The sequence below is a fragment of the Pogoniulus pusillus genome, chromosome 13 (genome assembly GCF_015220805.1).
Source record: "Pogoniulus pusillus isolate bPogPus1 chromosome 13, bPogPus1.pri, whole genome shotgun sequence".
In the NCBI taxonomy this organism is placed as follows: Eukaryota; Metazoa; Chordata; class Aves; order Piciformes; family Lybiidae; genus Pogoniulus; species Pogoniulus pusillus.
Window position 1 is genome coordinate 4,493,571 of NC_087276.1, and position 24,073 is coordinate 4,517,643.

Genomic DNA, 24,073 nt, shown 5'->3' on the forward strand with positions numbered 1-24,073 from the left:
AATCAGCAGCTCCAAATTCCTCTGGTGACTGTCAGGAAAGACTAATTCAGCTGCAGCACTGCTTCTTCTCATAATGTGGATTGGTTTCCAACTCACAACAGGGAATGGTGCTTACCTTAACATTTAAGGAAAGCCATTTTTAAAAACTCCAAACACTCCTACCTATATAAAATGTCTATCTTCTACTTCCCAAGCAATTCACAGAAGCTTTGTGCCCAGATGAAGTCTGTTTCCATATTTTTAACCAAAGGTGTAAACAGTTCATGGAAATGAAGCTATTCTCAAATGTTGTTCCTTTCACCGTACAAATCCTTTCCTGTCTTGCTCAACTCCAGGTGTTCTGTGCACTTGGATCACAGAAGACATCAGAAAATATTAGATGCAATTTCACAGACTGAAGAAAACACTGCAGTTCCCAAGCTAACTTCATATGATGCCCACTGCCTTTTCCTGATGAACAGCTGAAGTCTGAAGAGACAAGTTTCTACTTTTTAACACTGACACAGTTCCCATTTAAGTGTTTCAGGTTTTGTTTTCCTTACAGCTTTAGTCCAGAGAATCTATTTTCAAAACATCTTGAAACCTGTATATGCAACAAGAACTCGTTAGCCAGCAAGTTGCCAGTGTACACACTCTTGTGACAGCAGCAAGTGCTAATCTGGGTTTCTGGGTCTTTACCCTGCACATCCCCAGCCTGTGTAACTTAGTAATGCACAAAAGAGTACTGATACCACATTTACCTCAGCACAGACCTCACCTAAAAACAGTCTGCCCCACTTGTAGAATCATACAATCAACCAGGTTGGAAAAGATCTCCAAGCTCATCCAGTCCAACCTAGCCCTAGCTAATCAACCAGACCATGGCACTAAGTGCCCCAGCCAGGCTTGGCTTCAACACCTCCAGACACAGCAACTCCACCACCTCCCTGGGCAGCCCATTCCAATGCCAATCACTCTCTCTGCCAACAACTTCCTCCTAACATCCAGCCTAGACCTCCCCTGGCACAACTTAAGACTGTGTCCCCTTGTTCTATTGTTGCTTGTCTGGGAGAAGAGACCAACCCCACCCGGCTACAAACTCCCTTCAGGCAGTTGTAGACAGCAATGAGGTCAGCCCTGAGCCTCCTCTTGTGCAGGCTGCACACCCCCAGCTCCCTCAGCCTCTCCTCACAGGGCTGTGCTCCAGGCCCCTCACCAGCTTCATTGCCCTTCTCTGGACACCTTCCAGCACCTCAACATCTCTCTTGAATTGAGGAGCCCAGAACTGGACACAGCACTCAAGGTGTGGCCTGAGCAGTGCTGAGTCCAGGGGCAGAAGAACCTCCCTTGTCCTGCTGGCCACACTGTTCCTGATGCCAGGTCAGGATGCCATTGGCTCTCTTGGCCACCTGGGCACACTTAAGTCAGAGGCAATACATAACATTGTTTGTAATCTAAGACAGGCAAAGTCTATGCGTCAAACGTTTCAGGTATCTTTGCAATTCCCTGCTCTAGTCATCAGATCACATCTTTCCATCTCTCTGATCTTGATTTGCCATAAAACCATTCATCTCCCTTTAAAACATACACTACTTAATAAGAGAAAACTGAATTGCTGACAAACAAAATTAAGATGCTGCCTTAAGGCTGCACTCCTATCATGGATACTTCTTCCTTCAATCCACGGTGGCAAAGAAACACTCAGTTCAGAGGCTCCAAGATGCTGCCCCAGGAACGTCTGAGCTGAACACAGTCCATTCTGCTATCTTCAGAGGGCACTTCATAGCAGTCAGTCTAATCTCAAACCACAGCCTGGACATCAGAATGGAAGATGTATTGATCCTCACCTGATCAATAGTGCTTAATCATTTTCACTTCTACCTCTTCTACTCCATTTGCTCTAATCATTGACCTGAGGTTCCCTGGGCTGGGACTGTCATCTATTAAGGTATTAAGTTATTACAGAGGATGAAGCACATGATGATGACAGGTTAGTGAATCTAAGATGATTATCTATTATCCTACAGCTTGTATGAATTGGTCATGCTCAGCTACAAGGTAACAGACACAGTCTAGAGGAGTAAACTTGAACAGTTTCATCCAAGAACTCCCAGCAAGACCAAACTGCACCATTCTGCCTATCTACTCAGAGTATCTCTTAAGTATATGACAAAGAGTTCTGCTGGTAAATCAGTACAAGCTTGGGGCCAAGCCTCAGGAACATATAAAGCCTTTAGAGAGACTGTATAATAAGAGATGTGCCAATATATGTTGCTCAAAAGACACTTCTGCCTGAGACAACACAAGACATTAGCACTGCAGGCACAGCTTGGACCACACATGCAAGTGGCATGGATCCTGCTGTGAGTTATGTTTACAGAGGTGGAGTGCTGCAGTGTCCTATCACAGACAAGCCTGCCACTTGCTCTAATGAAATACCAGACATGTGGTTTGCACAAAACAAGATACAGTAGTCTAAAGAAGTGGCACATTGTAGCCTGGGACAGGAATTCCAGTACTAAGTCTGAAGAGAACTGCAATGTAAAACAAATTGCCAAGTTGCAACAGAAACAGTACATATCCTGCCAGTGACAATTAAACCCAACACTGCACATGCACTTCGAACAAAAAGAGGTAATTCAGAGCTCAGGAGCAGTGTGCTTGCTCCAGCCTGTGCTGACTCAGGAGAATGCAATCCCCTGGTTAGCCATGGAACAGGTTCTCCTCCAACAGCTGGTTCCTCCTACTCATTCAAAACTCTTTTGGCCTCTCCAGCAGCAGCCAAACCCAAAGCTGTCAGTTGTCTTGGCAGCCAGCTTTAGCATCTAATAAAGTTTTTTAAATGATAGTAACTTAAAATGCTGACAGCATACACCTTGGAGAGCCAGCTTGAGAGCAGAAGTTGTGATCCAGCTCCAGGGAGGTGGCAGCAACAAAACAGTCCCCATCCTCAAAGGCAATGGGGAACCTTCTTAACCTTTAACACATCGAAGTGATGCATTTCTAGCTTAGGATCCAAACCAGCAGAGTAGGTAGCACTAAAAAAAAGATGTTTGTTCTGCCCCTCAGTAAGCCACTGTGCTAGTTTGAAGCAGGCTAGAATGTTTTGGTGAGAACTAGATTGCAGGCTGTGAAAGGGAAACAATGGTGATGTCTGCTGCACTCATAGGCTTGCTGAGATGGATAAAAACATAAGTCAGAACATAGATATCGCACTCGGCACCACTCTCACTGGGGCTGCTGGCTGAGCTGCATCACTCTCTAGCCTCTCTCTGCCATTTCTTTGACTAATCCACTTTGCTTCCTAACCCCCTGGCCAAACCTCCATTCTTCCTTGGGACTGGGGTAAGGTTGAGAGGGATAGGGGGAAGGTGAAGGGGTGGCTGAGAGCCCCTCCTGGGGACTCAGGTTTCTGGGAGGGCTGTTGTGTTTCTGTGTTACCTTTTACCTTGTTTATCTCTAACTGTCTATACTGTACATCTCTGCTTGTATATTGTACCAGCTGTAAATAATAAGCTTCATTCATATTTCCAGAGCTGGCTGAGTCTAGTCTGGGTGATTCTCTAATATGGGGCGGGGGGAGCAGAGAACACCCAAACCATCACAGCCACCTTAGCCCTTTCATCAAATACATCTGTGAAGGAAAAAGCCAAGCTGGGCAGCAAATAAACCTCATTTAACAACTTTGCTGTGCTTCCTACCCTGCCACCCTGCAGTTCTTGACGAGGCAATTAAAAGCCTCTAAAGCCACAACAACAACAACAACGAAAACACTTCCCTATTTCCAAATCACAAAAGAAAACTTTAAAATTTGTTAAGTTTGATGTAGAAATAGTTTAATTAACTTTAAAAAAAGAGAGAAAGAAAAAGGAAAGGTGCCTAGAAAATGGAGCCTGAGTTAATGCCTTGCCCAGAGAAGTTTAACTGGTTTAGAGGAAATAACAGGGAATCTAATCAGGCTGATGTAGGCAAGGAAAGCTGACACATACCCTCCAGCCCCCTAGGTCACCACTCATAGCATCTGAAATAGCCTTCTACTGCTTCTCAGAACACTCTGAAATATTTTTCCACCATCCACATGACCTCATCCTTAAGGACACGTTTGAAAACAGCGTTCGATGCCTCCTGACTCACAGCCAGTGGTTTCACTGGCAGCCAAACGTGCACTCCAAAACACTCTCTACAATCTAAATTGCAAATACAGTACAAGTATATCAAGTTCCCTTTACAGTTTATGGCTTCATCTGCGAGGGGAAAAACCACTCGAAAATAAACAGAATCAAAGCACTACCTTACCTTATGGAAAAGGCTTCAGTTATGAAAGGACTGGGAATGTTTTGTCCAAAAGATAGTCCAACTGTTTATTTGTGCTTCAATAGAACGAAGCAAACAGCTTGCAGCAAGAAACAGAGGGGATCTTTTACTGGCAGTGGGTGAAAAAAGCTACTGAAAATTCATAGTAAAAGGAAAAACAGAGGGGGGGGGGGGGGAAATCCAAACCTTTTTATCCCCTGAAGTACAAAATGGAATAAAAAACCTCTTCTGTTTCAGAAAGATGGGTTTGGCACCAAAATTCCTAATTACCCTTGGATCTTCTCTCTCCCTTTTGCCTTTCTGAAATTCTAAGCTAATTTCAGAGCTCTGAACTTCTTCCCCAAGGCAAAGACACGAAGTAGACTTCCACTGGAACGGTCCCCTGTCTCTGTGTGTGGAGAGCACAGCTGTGGAAGGAAAGGGTGTGCTCTCTTTGAAGGCTCATTATTAGCACTCATATCTGTTAAATTTAGCTCTCCCTAAGAGCCTGTGCTGTGCCTTTCCATGCCTCTTTCTCATCTGCACCAGTTGTCTTGCTGGTGCTCTCTCTTAGTGCCCCTCGAAAGGAACCTTTCGAGCGATCCGATTGTCTGAAGTCACTGAAGAGCTTAATTTGGATGACTGTGGGCATAAAGAGTTAGAAACTTTTTCCCTTTCTTCAAAATGCAACAGTTCCAGGTTGCTTTGCAGGAAGCCACCAGCTCTGTCCCAGATCTGCTGCGCTGAGAAGCAGTTTTAGGTGTAGCTCACAGAAGACATAAGGAGCACATCACACAGCCACGGCGGAGAGGAAAAAAAAAGGCAGATTATCTGTCATTTGCTTTGTGACAAAGTATTACTTGGTGTTACAGAGGATTCATTTCTTATTTAATAATGAAAGATGTGCCTTTCATGGAAGACTGTTGTTATCCTTAAATACCAATCAGCAGGACAGACGACAGGGCAAGGAAAGCCATCACACACACGCACGATTGAAAGCTCAGTGCAGAGGAGGTGGAAGTGGCAGACCTATCATACTCCCGGCCACAACCTTCAGGGTGTAGGCTTGAGAAACATCCCACTGCTAGCACTTCTGGTCAAGGTTCAGCAGAAACAGCTCTCAGGAGGAGGAGGGAAAGCCTGACAACTTTTGTGAGCAAGGCGAGGCTTATCGATTTGAGGATTAGGAAGTCGGTGAATCTCAGCTTAACATGGCCAAGTGCAGGGTTCTACACTTTGGCCACAACAAACACAGGCAACGTTACAGGCTGGGGACAGAGTGGCTGGAAAGCAGCCAGGAGGAAAGGGACCTGGGGGTACTGGTAGATAGTAGGCTGAAGATGAGGCAGCAGTGTGCCCAGGTGGGCAGGAGAGCCAATGGCATCCTGGACTGGCTCAGGAGCAGTGTGGCCAGCAGGACAAGGGAGGTTATTCTGCCCCTGTGCTCAGCACTGCTCAAGCCACACTTTGAGTGCTGTGTCCAGTTCTGGGCTCCTCAATTCAAGAGAGATGTTGAGGTACTGGAACGTGTCCAGAGAAGGGCGACAAAGATGGTGAAAGGCCTGGAACACAAACCCTATGAGGAGAGGCTGAGGGAGCTGGGGGTGTGCAGCCTAGAGAAGAGGAGGCTCAGGGCAGAGCTCATTGCTGTCTACAACTCCCTGAAGGGAGGCTGTAGCCAGGTGGGGTTGGTTGCTTCTGCCAGGCAAGCAACAACAGAACAAGAGGACACAGTCTCAAGTTGTGCTGGGGGAATTATAGGCTGGATGTTAGGAGAAAGTTGTTGTCAGAGAGAGTGATTGGCATTCGAATGGGCTGCTCAGGGAGGTGATGGAGTCAACATCCCTGGAGGTGTTGAAGAAAAGCCTGGCTGAGGCACTTAGTGCCATGGTCTGGTTGATTGGCTAGGGCTGGGTGCTAAGTTGGACTGGATGATCTTGGAGGTCTCTTCCAACCTGGTTGATTCTATGATTCAGCAGCAGCAAAATATTACACCCAGTGCAGGAACTGAAGTGATAACCACAGATAATGGCCAGCAATGGGTTACAGAGGCATGGCTGCTATGAATTCCTTCATGGTCTCAGCCTTAGATGATATGGTTATAACTTCCTAACTCAGCTCGCTGAGCCCACTGCAGAGATGACCCTTCAGCTATCCCAGATGTGAATTTCCAAGTTTCTCCTTTAAAGCAACAATTTCATTAATTAATTTCAGTCTTTGAGACCTATTTGGCACTTCCTGAAAAGATCTGTCAGGTTCTTCTTTGCAGTTCATTATCTTTTCCTTTCTGAGTCTTTCTGAAGCACGAGCAAAAATAATTTCTAAAGAACACCTTGAACTATTTAAGCCTTGTCACAAACACAATTAATCAATACATCTGTTCCTAACTCTAAAACGAGTATGATGGTAAGAAATCCAAATCAAAATACTTGGTTATAGATCTGAGGAACAAAACTTGCCTTCTGGCACAAAACAGCATGTGGCCTTCCAGTGCTTAACGGCCAAGGAAATTACTGATCTACTCACTGCATGCCAAAGCTGTATGCTGGGCAAGGTAAAACCACCAGCTCATCTGTTGTTGATAATGACAGGCCTACAAAACAACCACAAACAGTGGATTTGTTCTATTAGCTGTTACCAAGAGTTTATGTGACACACGTCCCAAAGAGCAAGAAGAGGCCACAAGAAAGTGCAAGAGAATCATAGAATCAACCAGGCTGGAACAGACTCCAAGCTCAGCCAGTCCAACCTAGCACCCAGCCCTATCCAGGCATCCAGACCATGGCACCAAGTGCCCATCCAGTCTTTTCTTGAACACCTCCAGGGATGGTGACTCCACCACCTCCCACACTGACTGTTCTGTTTAGATTGAACAGCAGTTCATATACACAGCTGTTTTTTCTGGGAGAACACTACTAACTTTTACCATACTCAGAATGATATATTGAAATGATAAGTTAAACTGATACTTAAGAAAGGTGCACTTTGAATCCTCTTTCATAGTGTGCTTGGTCACCAGCTCCTGGACAGGAAGAACAGACTTAGCACTCCATATACAGCAATCACAGTGAAGTAACACCTAGGGCTGTAATAAATGGTTAGAGAGGACAAGAGATTCTCTCTTCCAAACTCAGCCTAAGGAAAGACTGAAGAGGTTTATGATAAACTACAAAGGAATGGAAACTGGGAAGCCATGTACGATTGCTTGCCCTTGTGATGGTTTGGGAGTTACCCACCCCCCACACACAGTGAAATCACCCAGACTAGACTCAGCTGGCTGGAGGTTAAGGAATGAAGCTATATTTACAGCTTAGCACAATTTTCAAGGCCTGGAACACAAGCCCTATGAGGAGAGGCTGAGGAAGCTGGGGTTGTTTAGCCTGGAGAAGAGGAGGCTTAGGGGTGACACAGAATGAGAGCAATCCCCCTCACATCACTGCATAATTTAGCACAATCACTCCCAGTCCTATCAGCAACTGGAATTTCTGTTAACAACAAAAATCCACACACAGAACTCTCCACAGCTGAAAGAAAGAAAATCACTAAATTAACACCTCTAAGCAAAAATGCAGGTTTCTAACCAGGAGCACCCAGTGCCATTTTGGTCAATATTCCTGCCATGTACAAGTTCTGTCTCCTGAGGACACAAGATGCATACCCTGCTGAAAGTTAAACAGGAAACCCAGGAGCAATAAAGTTCTCTAGACTAATCAGAAGGATGAGATTAATATCAAATGGGTTTATACAAAAACAAAACAAAAGAACCTTTGTGCATAAGGCTCAGTCCTGGCCATTAGACTTAAAAAGACTCTATGATCCTAACGCAGGAAAAGACCAAGCTCCTTCTGCCTCCCACCAGCAGTACAATGCCTCAAGGCACAGTTACAGTCCAGCCAGTGAAAAATGAATGAAAACATTACAAAGGAAAAGATGATCACAGCCTCATGCCTACTTGGAGCCATTCTACTGTTGCCTGAGCTGCTTCCCTCTCTTTACACAGCCCCACCAACACACCATCCCCCCTTATTGGCCAGGGCTGCACGATGAACTGTATCCAAATTAAACATTAATTTCTCCCCTCTCCAGGCCAGGTGACTTTGAGCCTGGAGTAGGTATAGCTACTTGCTCAGGAGCAGGCATACTTGTACTCAGATGAAGGAGGTGGCAAGTGTGGGAGCAGGAGTAAGCAATGACAGTCTAAAAGGCAGTAGTGGAAAGATGGCATACAGTCACACCCAGAGGTTCCAGTGGGTCCTCTGTAGAGTTAAATCCATGGCATGAACTGACACGGCACAAACTCTGCCTTATCCAGAGGTTGTTCAGAGATGGATCTGTTAACTGTACCTGCTCCAGGAAACTATTCCTTCCTGGGAAAAAAAGAGATCCAAATCACACAGCATGTTCAGCTCTGTAGCCTTACTCACCAATATCACATCATACACTGTGAGTGAAAACACAAAGGGCTCATGGGGAGAGGGGAAAATCTGCTTCAGTCCAATGGAACTTGAGATGACTGCTGAACCTTGAATAGCCATTCATACCTGTGGTCCACCTAGGTGAACAAACTCACTGAACTTAGCCAGGTTAACCTAGTTGTTAAAAAACCCAAAACCAAACCAAGTGACAAAACCAGCAGACCAAACAAAACCACTGAACTGCTAACAAAACATCCCTGTGCCTTCTCCAAAGCTGTAAATGCATCTTTCACTTTATGCCATCATTTTCTTTTGCCCAGACCAGTCACTATTATGCAGTCACTATTATGCATGGTATACTAAGACTTGTATGAAAACTCTACTTTTCTTAGTTCATACTGTTTGTTTCTCCTTGCAAGTCTGTAGGTAGGCCAGACTTTAATCTCATAGCAGTTGTTTGTTGCTTAATCAAAGCCTCAGCCAAATCAGAACACCCAATGCTCAGCAAACAGAAGTCTAAAATAGATTTGACAAATCTATGACAGACACGTCAGAAATATTGCACAAGGGAGCTCGATGCCAACCCTTGCATTGCTCCTTGGCAGACTGGCTGGAGCGGCGCAAAGCACACACCTCTCGCTAATGCACGCACACATTCCAGCAGGAAAGAAAGAGCAGGAGCAGATAAGAGTTCAATGGCATTCACTATCAGTTTTCAAACTGATAAGGAACCCTTGGAAAAAGAGCATTTCAGAACATACAGCACCGCAAACTTTACCTCCCTCCATCTGCTCTTTCATAGAATCAACCATGTCAGAAGAGACCTTCAAGATCATCCAGTCCAACCTAGCACCCAGCCCCAGCCAGTCAACCAGACCATGGTACTGAGTGCCCCAGCCAGGCTTTTCTTCAACACCTCCAGGGACAGCAACTTGACCACCTCCCTGGGCAGCCCATTCCAATGCCAATCACTCTCTGGCAACAGCTTCCTCCTAACATCCAGCCCACACCTCCCCCTGCACAACTTGAGACACTGTCTCCTTGTTCTGTTGCTGCTTGCCTGGCAGAAGAGACCAACCCCACCTGGCTACAGCCTCCCTTCAGGGAGTTGTAGACAGCAATGAGGTCACTCCTGAGCCTCCTCTTTTCCTGGCTGCACACCCCCAGCTCCCTCAGCCTCGCCTCATAGGGTTATGCTCCAGGCCCCTCACCAGCTTTGTCACCCTTCTCTGGACACCTTCCAGCACCTCAACATCTCTCTTGAATTGAGGAGCCCAGAACTGGACACAGCACTCAAGGTGTGGCCTGAGCAGTGCTGAGCACAGGGGCAGAAGAACCTCCCTTGTCCTGCTGCCCACACTGCTCCTGAGCCAGCCCAGGATGCCATTGGCTCTCCTGCCCATCTAGGCACACTGCTGCCTCATCTTCAAATACTCTCTACCAGTACTCCCAGGTCCCTCTCTGCCTGGCTGCTCTCAGCCACTCTGTCCTCAGCCTGTAGCCTGCTTGGGGTTGTTGTGGCCAAAGTGCAGAACCCTGCCCTTGGCCTTGTTCAATCTGATCCCACTGGCCTCTGCCCACCCATCCAGCCTGGCTAGGTCCCTCTGCAGGGCTCTCCTACCTTCCAACAGCTCCAGACCTGCTCCTAGCTTGGTGTCATTTGCAAACTTACTGATGCTGGACTCAATCCCCTGCTCCAGATCATCAATAAAGATATTGAACAGGTCTGTGCCCAGCACCGATCCCTGGGGCACACCACTAGTGACAGCTGCCAGCTGGATGTGGCACCATTCACCACCACTCTCTGGGCCTGGCCCTCCAGCAAGTTCTTGGCCCATATCAGTGACCCATATCTCTGCTACTGAGGAAATTCTGCTCCAGTCAAACCAAGAGGCATTGTGCTCCCAGTTCCTAAAGAAGGCAACTCCATCAGTGTGCACACATTCACTAACCCATCTCTTCCAGCTCACTTCAAGATAATGGTACAAAGGAAATCTAACTGCTACAAAGGGATAAAACCTTAGCCTATTTTCCTATGCTATGGCAATTCAAACTGCAGACAGGTTCAAAGGCAGTTGTGGATACGTGGAAGGAACTCTGGGGAGATGCACCTCAAGCAGTAGTTAGAACTGCTTCAGACAACAAATGGCTGGATGGCACTTGGAAAGGAGATGCCAACACACGTTGTAGAACTGAGCTTGCACTGAACATCTGGTGCAATAAACTGAATGTTTTGGTCTAGCTTTTCTTATTTCTGGTTTCCATGCCTTTGCTAACAATAAACTGCCACATGACAACTGAGAAGAGGGAACTGTGTGACCTTCAGTGGTTGAAGCACAATGAGCTTGGGAGAATCCTGTCTCTAACAGAGAAGCAGATCCACTAGAAGAACATCTGCACTGCCAGTGATACTTAAGGTGGAAGAAAACCATTCATCCATCTGGACTGCAAGGTTTCCATTAGTCTGTGAAGAGGAGGAAGACATCACAGTAAAGCTCACACACCACAAGATTTAAAGTTCTTGATCCCAAGGTGCAAGAAACCTGTCTCTAAGTTTTCTTCCACTTTTTGAAACACCCAAGACATACCTTTGCTTTATAAAAAAAAGGGGGGAAAGAACTAAAGTTCCCTCATTTCCTGCTCAGAAAATACTCATTGTTTGAATGAACCACAAAATTAACTTCAGCTGCAGAGAACATGACTCATTAAGCAGAACAATCAAAAATGTCACTGGAGAGAGGGGGAGGAGGTAAGGAGGAACTTTAACCTTCCCTCTGTCCTGCCAAGTAAATGAGACTGTATTTGAAGAATTAGAAGGCAATAACACTTCTTAATGAATTTGACTTAAACCAGAAATCTACAGAAAACTGAGGCAAAGAAAAGAAAACATCAAGCTATTTATGACAGTAAATGCTCTTGGATCATTTTAATCCTCCAGCTGTGCTCCAATGCATCTGGAAACGCTGCACAGAGCAGCCAAGAGGCAGAGTGATCTTTAACAGGTTTCTTCATAACGTCAGGTCAACAAAGAGTTAAAAGCAAGGTTTGTTTTTGCAGTCATGCATCTCCTGGACAACACATTCAGTTTTGTATCACCACAGGGGACAATGTGGAAAAGATAATAAAAGAAGAGAAATGTTCTTCCACAGATTCATCTGAGTTGCCATGAGATCAATAGGAAATGTCTCAGAGAAACTGACGTTTCCTTCTACCAGAGCCAGTTACTTACTGAATCCTCCTGTAACCACTAGATTTGAAGGAGAAATGAGGGTAGGAAGGTAAGAGCCCTACTTGTACCTCAGATGGCATCTGGAATAACTGTATCAGAAGGTCTGAGAAACAGCTGTCTGAGGCCATTACAAGTATTTGTCATTCTCACCTGGAAATGTTTTCCGCAGACATATGACCTTATCTAGAAAGGCTAATTTGTCCTTGTGGATTTAGAGTTTGGTGGTAAAGGATTGTTTGAGAAGTTGACTAACACAGACAGCTAAACGAGTATGGCTACTAAAGGAGCAGGTGCAGGTTTGCCAGTAAAAGATGGCTTCCCTCTGATAAAGTTTACTACTTTTAAATAACCCAAGTGCACACTGAGGTAAAAAAGAAATTCATATGCTTCCTGAAAGAGTATTTGGATGAGATTCCACAGTTGGTTTTAACCAAATGGAGAGCGAGGTGCTGCCTGGAGAAATGGTCTGGCATTCCCTCCCCAAGACATTTCTAAGTGCTCCCCTGCACCATTCCCTGTGAGCAATTGTGGATGATGCTCCAAACCAATTCTCCAGGGAAACATGATCAAGGAGACAGCAACAACAGGGTGACCTTCAACTGTTTTGAGCTGATGGCAAAGCTGCGCCCTGCATTCTGCTTCTGAAGTGGAAGGATTACCTATACTTACCACAACTCTCTTCTGACCTTAGAACTGTCACATCAACCTGCATGAACTGAACCTAAAGACTCCAAGCAGAGAATGTCCCAAAATGCAGCTGCAGCTAGACACATGAAAACAAATTCCAGAATGTGGTTTGTGTCACTCTTGACTTCACAAAATCAAAACAGTAACTTTCCAAAAGTTAGTGAAGATTAGTGAGACACTCTAAGAGGGTATCCTGCAGAAAAGGACTTGAGTATGCTGGACACGAGCAGACAGTGTGCTTGCAGCTCAGAAGGCAAATCACATCCTAGACTGCATCAAAAGAAGCAGGTGCAGCAGATCCAGAGAGACAACTCCGCCACTCTGCTTGCTCTGGTGAGACTTCAGCTGGAGTACTGCATCCAGCTCTGGAGTTCTCCACACAAGAAGGACACAGACCTGATGGAGTGGGTCCAGAGCACCACAAAATGATCAGGGGGCTGGAAGACCTCCCCTGTGGGGACAGGCTGAGGGAGCTGGGGTTGCTCACCCTGGAGAAGAGAAGGCTCCAAGGAGAACCAATAGCAGCCTTCCAGCACCTGAAGAGCACCTGCAAGAAAGCTGAAGAGGGACTGTTTACAAAGGCCTGCAGGGATAGGATGAGGGACAGAGGTTTGAAATTAGAGAAGAGTGGATTTAGATTAGATGTTAAGAACAAGTTCTTTACCATGAGGGTGGTGGAACACTGCAACAAGTTACCCAAGGTTAGCAGCTGAGGCCCCATCCCTGGAGATATTCACAGTCTCACAGTATCACCAAGGTTGGAAGAGACCTCATAGATCATCAAGTCCAACCCTTTACCACAGAGCTCAAGGCCAGACCATGGCACCAAGTGCCACGTCCAGTCCTGCCTTGAACAGCTCCAGGGACGGCGACTCCACCACCTCCCCGGGCAGCCCATTCCAGTGTCCAATGACTCTCTCAGGGAAGAACTTTCTCCTCACCTCCAGCCTAAATCTCCCCTGGCACAGCTTGAGGCTGTGTCCTCTTGTTCTGGTGCTGGCCACCTGAGAGAAGAGAGCAACCTCCCCCTGGCCACAACCACCCCTCAGGTAGCTGTAGACAGCAATAAGGTCTCCCCTGAGCCTCCTCTTCTCCAGGCTAACCAATCCCAGCTCCCTCAGCCTCTCCTCGTAGGGCTGTGCTCAAGGCCTCTCCCCAGCCTCGTCGCCCTTCTCTGGACACGCTCAAGCATCTCAATGTCCCTCCTAAACTGGGGGGCCCAGAACTGAACACAGGACTCAAGGTGTGGTCTAAGCAGTGCAGAGTACAGGGGCAGAATGACCTCCCTGCTCCTGCTGGCCACACCATTCCTGATGCAGGCCAGGTTGCCACTGGCTCTCTTGGCCACCTGGGCACACTGCTGGCTCATGTTCAGGTGGGTATCAATCAGCACCCCCAGATCCCTCTCTGTCTGGCTGCTCTCCAGCCACTCCGACCCCAGCCTGTATCTCTGCATGGGGTTGTTGTGGCCAAAGTGCAGCACCCAGCACTTGGAGCTATTGAACACCATCCCATTGGATTCAAGGTCAAGGCTCTGAGTAACCTGATCTAGGGGAAGATGTTCCTGTTCACTGCAGAGGGGTTGGACTAGATGACCTCTGAAGTTCTCTTTCAACCCAAACCGTTCTATGATTCTATGATCAATTAAACACAAAGAGGGTTGCAAAGCTCCAGGAATGAACATGAGGAGTCCTACTGCCATACAGATTGTCAGTACTCTGCAGCCCTGCTTATTCTAAGCATGACACAATCCTGCTAACAGCCTTTTGCTTCCACCTGTTCTTTCAACCCAAATGCAAACGCTGAAACGTGACCCAAATCCAAGCAGCACAATTAACATCATAGGAGTTGTTTGATAAAGGAATAAAAGCTGATCAGCTACTCTAACAGAGCAATAAACAAGCTTGACTCAAGGCAGATCAAACATAACAGTAACCTGCAGGAGAGGCATTTTTGGAAAATATGAAATACCCAAAGCAGGAGATAAATTAGACACTGAATTACAGATCACTTTGTAGCACTTGAGAACTAAGTCATTACTATAGCTAATTAAAATTAATGGGGTCTTGCTATTAATTCAAACAGAACAGTGTAGTAACAGCTTACTGAAAAAGAGAAAAAATATTGTGAAGGGACACATTGTAAACAGGCAGCTGCCCTAGACCCATCGACTGCAGGCAGGTACAGCCACTTAGATGAGATGAAGATTCCTCCTCTTCCCTAGCAACATGAGACATCTTCATAGCACACTCCTGCAGTCCAGTGGAGGGCTACGAGGATGATGAGGGGACTGGAGGGCATGGCTGATGAGGAGAGGCTGAGGGACCTGGGGCTGCTTAGTCTGGAGAAGAGAAGACTGAGAGGGGGTTTGATAAATGTTTATAAGTATCTGAAGGCTGCTAGGAAGGGGGGACAGGTTCTGCTCACTGTTCCCTGAGGTAGGGCAAGGAGCAACGGGTGTAAGCTGCAGTACAGGAGGTTCCACCTCAACACAAGGGGGAACTTCTTTGCTGTTAAGGGTCACAGAGCACTGGCACAGGCTCCCCAGAGAGGTTGTGGAGTCTCCTTCTCTGGAGACTTTCAAGGCCTGCCTGGATGTGTTCCTGTGTGATTTGTGTTGGATAGAATTGTCCTGCTCTGGCAGGGGGGGTGGACTCAATGATCTCCTTGGGTCCCTTCCAAACCCTAACATCCTGTGAGCATGTGATCATCAGTTAAACCTTCCTCCACAATATGTTTACACAAGTGTTACCAACATCTTTACACATTCCCCCCTACTCCCAAGTTCCTGGCACATGGATGCTCCTTGCCACTCCCACGACATTATCAGCGTGGGTAAGTTTGTTCGCACCTAAGTTTAACATTCTCTAACAACCTAGCAAACTAAGAGATTATGAATCATCCAAACCATTAAAGCCCAATTACACCAACTGAAATATGAGCTTCTCAGCCTCATTCCAGCTTCTCCTGCTGCTCAGACTCTCTAACCTGAGGAAACTTCTCTTACACATGACACAGTTGATTCACACAGCCTCTCGCTCTCATCAGTCCATGCATCTCACCACCATTTTTTTGTCCTTGGGATTCTGTCCTTCCCTCTCACCCTCCCAACCTTCCATCATCTTACTCATTGCCTGCTCCTCCTCTGACCACACAAGGTACAGTAACCATAGAATCGTAGAATCAGTCAGGGCTGGAAGGGACCACAAGGAGCAGCCAGTTCCAACCCCCCTGCCATGCCCAGGGACACCCTACCCTAGAGCAGGCTGCACACAGCCTCAGCCAGCCTGGCCTCAAACACCTCCTGCCGTGGGGCCTCAACCACCTCCCTGGGGCAACCCATTGCAGCCTCTCACCACTCTCATGCTCAACAACTTCCTCCTCACGGCCAGGCTGACTCTCCCCACCTCCAGCTTTGCTCCATTCCCCCCAGTCCTGTCACTCCCTGACAGCCTAAAAAGTCCCTCCCCAGCTTTTTTCTAGGCCCTCTTCAGATCCTGAAAGGCCACAAGAAGGTCACCTGGGAGCCTTCTCTTCTCCAGCCTGCACAGCCCCAACTCTTTCAGTCTGTGCTCACAGCAGAGCTGCTGCAGCCCTCTGAGCATCCTCCTGGCCCTGCTCTGGACACACTCCAGCATCTCCACATCCCTCTTGTCCCAGGGGCTCCAGAACTGGATGCAGTACTCCAGGTGGGGTCTCACCAGAGTGGAGCAGAGGGGGAGAATCACCTCCCTTGACCTGCTGGCCACACTTCTCTTGATGCAGCCCAGGAAACCAGGTTTCCTTTGTACCTACACTTTATTTCCACATGATCACACCCACTCAAACATATTTAACTATCATGTATATAGCGACACTTGGTTTCACGGTGGATTAAAAACTAAAGTGATTAAAATAATCAAATTTAGATTAGCAAAGGAGGAAATTTATCTTCTTAAGCTCTTAACAGTCCAAGGATGATAACCACTCAATCATGTTGATCTACAAAACAACCTTTTGGTTTAGTATTTCATATAGCCCTAGTTAGACAATACCATTAATGTAGACTTTAATGTACATTAATTCTTGACATATAATTAATGACCAATACAGTTCACTATTTACTATCTGGTTACATCTCATCTAGAGTAGTAGGGTGTCCCTGCCCATGGCAGGGGGGTTGGAACTAGATGATCCTTGTGGTCCCTTCCAACCCTGACTGATTCTATGATTCTATAATATGATCTCACTTTACAACTTTTTAAGCTGTGTCTGAAGCTCAAGATGAGTTGTAAACCAAATCTTTACTTAGTTATCACTTATCTTACTTTACAACTTTTTAAGCTGTGCCTGAAGCTCAAGATGAGATGTAAACCAAGCTTTTACTTAGTTATCACTTAATCTTACAACTTTTTAAGCTGTGTTTGAAGCTCAAAATGAGTTGTAAACCAAGCTTTTACTTAGTTATCACTTATCTTACAACTTTTTAAGCTGTGCCTGAAGCTCAAGATGAGTTGTAAACCAAGTCTTTACCTAGTTATCACTTAACTGAAAACTAACAAACTAGCCTCAACACAGAGAAGCTGCTTAACAAAACAAACATTGCATTTGAAGGCAATTCCTTCTTTTTTAGAAGCCTCTTCTTTATTAATAAGTGAAATTGGGTGGGCTTGGCTGCTGCAGACTTCAAAACCTGGGATTTAGTAGAGGTCACGTTTGCCTTTTCTTTTAAACACAAAGTAACTTTAGTAAGCAAATCTGCTTTCCTATCCTTTCAGTTGATCTCACATAGCTTTGAATAGCCATGTAATTAGTCTACTCACATTCCAAAATGGAAATCAGTTTCTCTGGATATCTACCCAAGCTCTTGTTCTCAAAAAACAAGATTTTAACACCTCAAACCGCCCCCCCCCCCCCCCCCATTCCAGATACTCCACCAACTGTGTTCATTAGAGAAATTATTTCACTTCCTCTAGACTCCTGAAAATTATGCTGATTGAAAGGTCTGTCTTAATTTAGGTACTATTAGGCTATTAGAGCATATCTAGTCCTGAAAAGACATTTCTTTTTTGAGCAAGCATAACAAAAATGACTGAACCTGAACCTCTCCCCCATTTTCTCAGCCTGCCTTCTCCAGGGATCTGCTACCAGCACCTCAGGGTCACAGCAGAATTTAAAGGACATTGGGGTGCTGATTGATACCCACCTGAACACGAGCCAGCAGTGTGCCCAGGTGGCCAAGAGAGCCAGTGGCATCCTGGCCTGCTTCAGGAATGGTGTGGTCAGCAGGAGCAGGGAGGTCATTCTGCCCCTGGACTCTGCACTGGTTAAACCTCACCTTGAGTGCTGTGTTCAGTTCTGGGCCCCCCAGTTTAGGAGGGACATTGAGATGCTTGAGCGTGTCCAGAGAAGGGCGACGAGGCTGGGGAGAGGCCTTGAGCACAGCCCTACGAGGAGAGGCTGAGGGAGCTGGGATTGGTTAGCCTGGAGAAGAGGAGGCTCAGGGGAGACCTTATTGCTGTCTACAGCTACCTGAGGGGTGGTTGTGGCCAGGAGGAGGTTGCTCTCTTCTCTCAGGTGGCCAGCACCAGAACGAGAGGACACAGCCTCAAGCTGTGCCAGGGGAAATTTAGGCTGGAGGTGAGGAGAAAGTTCTTCCCTGAGAGAGTCATTGGACACTGGAATGGGCTGCCCGGGGAGGTGGTGGAGTCGCCGTCCCTGGAGCTGTTCAAGGCAGGACTGGACGTGGCACTTGGTGCCATGGTCTGGCCTTGAGCTCTGTGGTAAAGGGTTGGACTTGATGATCTGTGAGGTCTCTTCCAACCTTGACAATACTGTGATACTGCAAATATTTGCTGTCTTGCTGGGAAAGCACTCAGCACAGAGGAGGGGGAAAGCAGGGATGTGCAGATGGAGGAACCCATGGGTGCCGTTAGAGAGCTTTAGCAAGCTGGAAACACTGGGGCAGGCAATCCCTTGCTTTGAAGAGTATTTCCTCATGACAAACGGGCACCCCGTTTTCCAGAGCTTTCCGACAGAAGCAACAGCTCACCATCGCCGCCCAACTAGATCAAATTGGGTGGCTGGATGTTTTTGTTGTGTGCATGATAATACAAAGGCTCTCCGAGTTCCTGCTCAACAAAGGCTTGTGTGAAACAGGCTTTGAAGACACAATAACATTCCTCTCGCCAGTTTCAAGCCCGGAGGCTAAAAGCACCAAGTAATTATTCATGCTTCCAGCTTGAGACACATTCCTAACCCAGTTCAAACGCCTGAAAAAACATGCCCTAGCTACATGTCTGCACACCTTCAGAAGGGCTTTTCCCTTCTATCGGAGCTTGCCAGGGGAAAAAAAGTTTCTTACAGGAAAGAAGTAAGAGCTTTGGTTTATTTTTAAGAGCTCTTAAATTGTTTCAAGCATTCGAGGCTGTCTTGCATATAAATTGACCAGCTATGTGAATTCATTGAAGGACAATCTCCCCATTTATGTGTTTAAATGCCAGCGTCCGTGCTCAGTGCACAGATGCACACATCACAGAATTTCATAGAATCAGGCAGGTTGGAAGAGACCTCCAAGGTCATCCAGTCCAACCCAGCCAGCCAGCTAGACCATGGCACTAAGTGCCTCAGCCAGTCTTTTCTTGAACACCTCCAGGGATGGTGACTCCACCACCTCCCTGGGCAGCCCATTCCAATGCCAATCACTCTCTCTGACAACAACTTCCTCCTAACATCCAGCCTATAATTCCTCTGGCACAGCTTGAGACTGTGTCCCCGTCTTCTGTTGCTGCTTGCTTGGCAGAAGAGACCAACTCCACCTGGCTACCGCCTCTCTTCAGGGAGTTGTAGACAGCAATGAGGTCTGCCCTGAGCCTCCTCTTCTCCAGGCTGCACACCCCCAGCTCCCTCATAGGGTTTGTGCTCCAAGCCCTTCACCAGCCTTGTTGCCCTTCTCTGGACGTGCAGGAGTCAGAAATGGACAGGCAGCTGTCATTTCAGCACAAAGAACAGACTTTTATTTCTCTAGGTACTTCCACTACAAAACAAGCACCACAAAAAAGCAGCTTGTGCCTTGCCGGGAAGCAGACTCTACAAGCCTGCTGATGCAGTAGGTGCAGGCACAGCAGAGCAGTTCTGTGGCACCCAGATCTTCTCCAGGAAAGAGAGGACTTGTAGTTCCCTTTCTCAGTATTGCTGTGAAGGCACACCACATGCCTCACTGCTGACACCGATGCCTGAACACCTTGTCCTTTACTTGCATAGCAATCAGCAAACTAAACTGGGGAGTTAGAGGAAGACCACAGTGGCTCCTTGCTCTAGTGATTGTCAGGGTGCATCAGCAAAGCACATTAAGGTTATTTACACCTGGGCACCAGCACAGCTCTGGTGTGCAGTGCACACAGAGGGCTGCCAAGCCCTGGGTTTGTCTCAAAGCTGAGAAGTCTCCCCTGTCACTTGTTCCCTGCTCTCCAAGGGTTAACATTTCCTTCTCTACCGTTGCAATCTTCTCCACAAAATGAAGGCCAGCTCTGTTGAAGATGAATTACCATGCCATGCTTTAATCTCCAAGATTCCCTCACTGATACACATCAGCTGTCACTCTAGATGTCTTTGTGCATCTCTCATAGGCAACACAGGCCATGGGAAGTTCGACTCCGAACCCAAGCAAGTCACAGCTTCAGCCACAGCATCTGGAGCTCCCCACCTCCCTTCCACTTCTCTGCTGTCACTTACACACTGACAAAGAGCAAGACTCCAGCTGAGATATGCAGTAAGAGGAGCAATGCACTCAATCTTCTACCTCCTTTCTGCACTTCCTCAAGTTCTTTTACTGTCTCCATCAAGACACATGTCTTCTCCATAGCTCTGGGCACAGGGTTTAAACATGAACATTATTAGTGTCATCCAAATGGCCAGTCTCTTGCCAGGAGAATGAAGGAAGGGATCGGCTTGGGTTTGTTTGGTATTTTTCTTCACTCTACAAATCAGAGGAGTAAGGGCAGTGAGTTACAAGCAGCCAACTGACACAGGCTGGGGCAGGAGGAACTCCTACAATAACTGGCTTAGTCTCCTCCACTCCACATGTTTGAGGTTTCTACTCCTTCAGGGAACAATGCCAGCAAAGGAAAGCTCCTGTGCAGAGACCAGTTACATATTTTATTGACTGGCAAATCCAGCTTATGGAGTTCCTGCCCCATATTTATGTCTTAACAAATATTTGTGCACGGTTCTGGAAGCCAGACTGCTATACTGGACAATAAGCAAGGCTGACAGACAACCTGCATTCTTTTTTCTGTTCACACTGATTCTGTATTTCAAAGAAGGCTCATCCAATGCTCAGGTGTGGTAGTGGATTACATATACCTGACCTACACAGACTGGGGGCAGGAGAGGGAAGAAATACAACCTATTAAAGCTGTATGTGCTCCCAGACTGACATTCCTGCATTTTATAACCCATATCACAGCTCAAACACACACATCAACAGCTCTACTAGCTGTGGAGTGCACAATGTAATCCCATTCTTCCTCAAGCATATCTCATTTGGAAATTTAACAGGTCATTTCTTCACAGCTTCCAAAAACCCCAGACTTCTACAACAGCTGACAAAAGGTAGAGAGGTAAATCTTCTGTCACACACCATGGGAATGGCACATTTCACCTGACAGCTCAGGTGCCTGACACCACATCTTCTAACTAAGGCTCCCAAATTATTACAAGCAGTTGAACATAAACAAACTTTCACTGTCTCACTCACCTGATCAAAAACTGCTCTGAAGAAAATACACTTTACAATTACCCAAGGTTAAATCACTAATAACAGTCTTCACAGAACATGACCTAGATATGTCAAACATGATCAGAGAGATATGTTTCAAGGCATCTTTTAGTTAGTTAAGAGTGCCAGGCTTATTTAAATTCCCCTTTATCTGTTCACACCTTGGCTTTTGTTCTATCTTCCATCATTTCTGCAAGCAGAGTGAAGCTGTTACATTTGAGACTCTTAAAGTTACATACATCCTGTCTTTACTACCTCCTTCTTATGTATCCACCAAAACAATAATCATCATCATCACCATTAATCAAACCCTCAGAATGATGTTAAAAGAGAGCAATGCTACTCACTTCCATGGGCAGTGTGCTAGTTTGAGCCTAGATGGGATGTTTTGGTGAGAAGAATTAGATGCTAGGCTGTGAAAAGGAAATAATGCTGATGTCTGCTGCACTCATAGGCTTGCTGAGATCAACAAGAACAAGAACACAAACATAGAAAACGGAGCTGCTCTCTGTCTCTGGGGCTGCATGAACTTCTCTAACCTAACTTGCTGTCTGACTAATCCCCCTGGCTGATCCTCCAAACTCACTGTGAGTGTAAGGCAAAGTCTGGGGTAAGGTAGAGGGGTGGGGAGAAGGTGGAAGGGTGGTTGGGAGCCCCTCCTGGGGACTCAGGTTTCTGGGAGGGCTGCTGTGTTTCTCTATTACCTTTTTAACTTGTATATTTCTGTATCTATTGTAAATCTCTGCTTGTATATTGTGCTAAGCTGTGAATATAAAGCTGCAATCAATTTCCAGATCAACTGAGCCTAGTCAGGGTGATTTTACTTCAGTGGGGGGGGGGGGGGGGGAACACCCAAACCATCCCAGGCAGGCACCCTAACACATCAGACTGCACAGATGACCAAATGTCAGCTTTTAGCATGCTGGCAAATTGTACATTCAGGTGTATTTGTTAATGTTTATTTCTTTGTGTTGCAGCTCTTACCACAAAATGAAAAACATAAGACCTGCTGCACCAAGCCACAATAATTTTGCCATCTGAAATTTCCTTTTACAAGCTATTCTACAATTAAATGGTTTTAAGGAAATCTATAACTACTAATTCTTAAGACAAACAGTGAAACTAATGACCATAATTTTTAATCAAATTTATACCTGTAGAGTATAAAGAACAAAATATTGCTGTTAAAAATCCTGTGAGAGTATGGATCTCCTTTCATAATATGTATTTTACAAACCCAAGTGGTTCTAATATTGAGACTCACTTGTTCTCATTGATCTTTCACTGAATTCAGATTCCTACCTGGGCTTTACTGCTGTGGTTGCAATAGAGATGCCAGAAGACAAAGGATTCAGGGAAGAGCCAGCGGCAAGGTCTGCTTATCTTACTATGCACATCACCCTCTGAAGCTCAGCAGAACATCCAAATATCAAGTAAGGAACACACATGCTTTCTAAACAGAACATCTATCCCAGCAATAAAGAGCAAAAGTAAAATACAAAAGTAAAAATACTTGCAGAAAACTGCAGTCTCACACAGAATGAGTATTTTCTAAATACACCCTCTGTGTACACCCAGGCTCTCCTCATTCACAATAGAATCAAGAAGGTTGGAAGAGACCTCCAAGATCATCCAGTCTGACCTAGCACCCAGCCCTAGACAATCAACTACACCATGGCACTAATTGCCTGAGTCAGGCTTCTCTTGAACACCTCCAGGGATGGTGACTTCACCACCTCCCTGGGCAGCTCATTCCAGTGCCACTCTCTCTGCCAACAACTTCCTCCTAACATCCAGCCTAGTCCTCCCCTGGCACAACTTGAGACTGTGTCACCTTCTTTTGTTGCTGGTTGCCTGGGAGAAGAGACCAACCCCACCTGGCTACAGCCTCCTTTCAGGGAGTTGTAGACAGGAATGCCCTGAGCCTCCCCTTCTGCAGTTTGCACACCCCCAGCTCCCTCAGCCTCTCCTCATAGGGCTCTGCTCCAGGCCCCTCACCAGCTTTGTTGCCCTTCTCTGGACACCTTCCAGCACCTCAACATCTCTCTTGAATTGAGGAGCCCAGAACTGGACACAGCACTCAAGGTGTGGCCTGAGCAGTGCTGAGCACAGGGGCAGAAGAACCTCCCTTGTCCTGCTGCCCACACTGCTCCTGAGCCAGCCCAGGATACCACTGGATCTCTTGGCCACCTAAGCACACTGCTGGCTCATGTTCAGACTAGATCCCTTTCTTCCTGGCTGCTCTCCTGTACTTGCCCTCATACTTGCACAAACCACATCCCAGCTCACTTCAGATCACACACATCTTGCCACTCCCTCACTCACACCACCATACCACAGTTTCTGTGTCCCCCAAAGAATTGTTGTCTCTCATTTCCATCTCCTTCCCATACCAGCTTCTACAACTGTGCCTCAACCTGTTCCCCTAATTCTCTGTTATCTACCTCAGTATTCCCAGTCTCTCCTCTAGCCACAACCCAGGTCCATGAACAGCATCCTCCCTCTTTTCTCTCCTATCTTTATGGCTGCTGTATTTCAGAACTCTGTCAATCAGCTGCACTAACTGGTTTTCAATGAAACTTGGTGCAGAGGTTAAATCTAGTACCAGATCAACTTGGGAAAAGAATATCTATTTCTCTTCCCCATCTGTGGGCACCAAAGCCACCCCAGTTTCCTCACACACAACTTGTTCTACAGTTACTGCAACATCTT

General features: G+C 46.4%; 1 protein-coding gene across 3 annotated transcripts in view; it reads right to left on the reverse strand.

Moving 5' to 3' along the window:
* Positions 1–24,073, reverse strand: part of IRS1 (insulin receptor substrate 1) — a 62,625-nt gene that overhangs the window by 27,586 nt on the left and 10,966 nt on the right. Inside the window, exon 2 of one of the 3 annotated variants that reach the window (XM_064152800.1) lies at positions 19,610–20,560. The exons of the other annotated variants lie outside the window; for them this stretch is intronic. The gene's annotated coding sequence lies outside the window, so the exon portion shown is untranslated. Of the gene's footprint in view, positions 1–19,609; positions 20,561–24,073 lie in introns of those variants that run through there. 3 annotated transcript variants of the gene reach the window in all.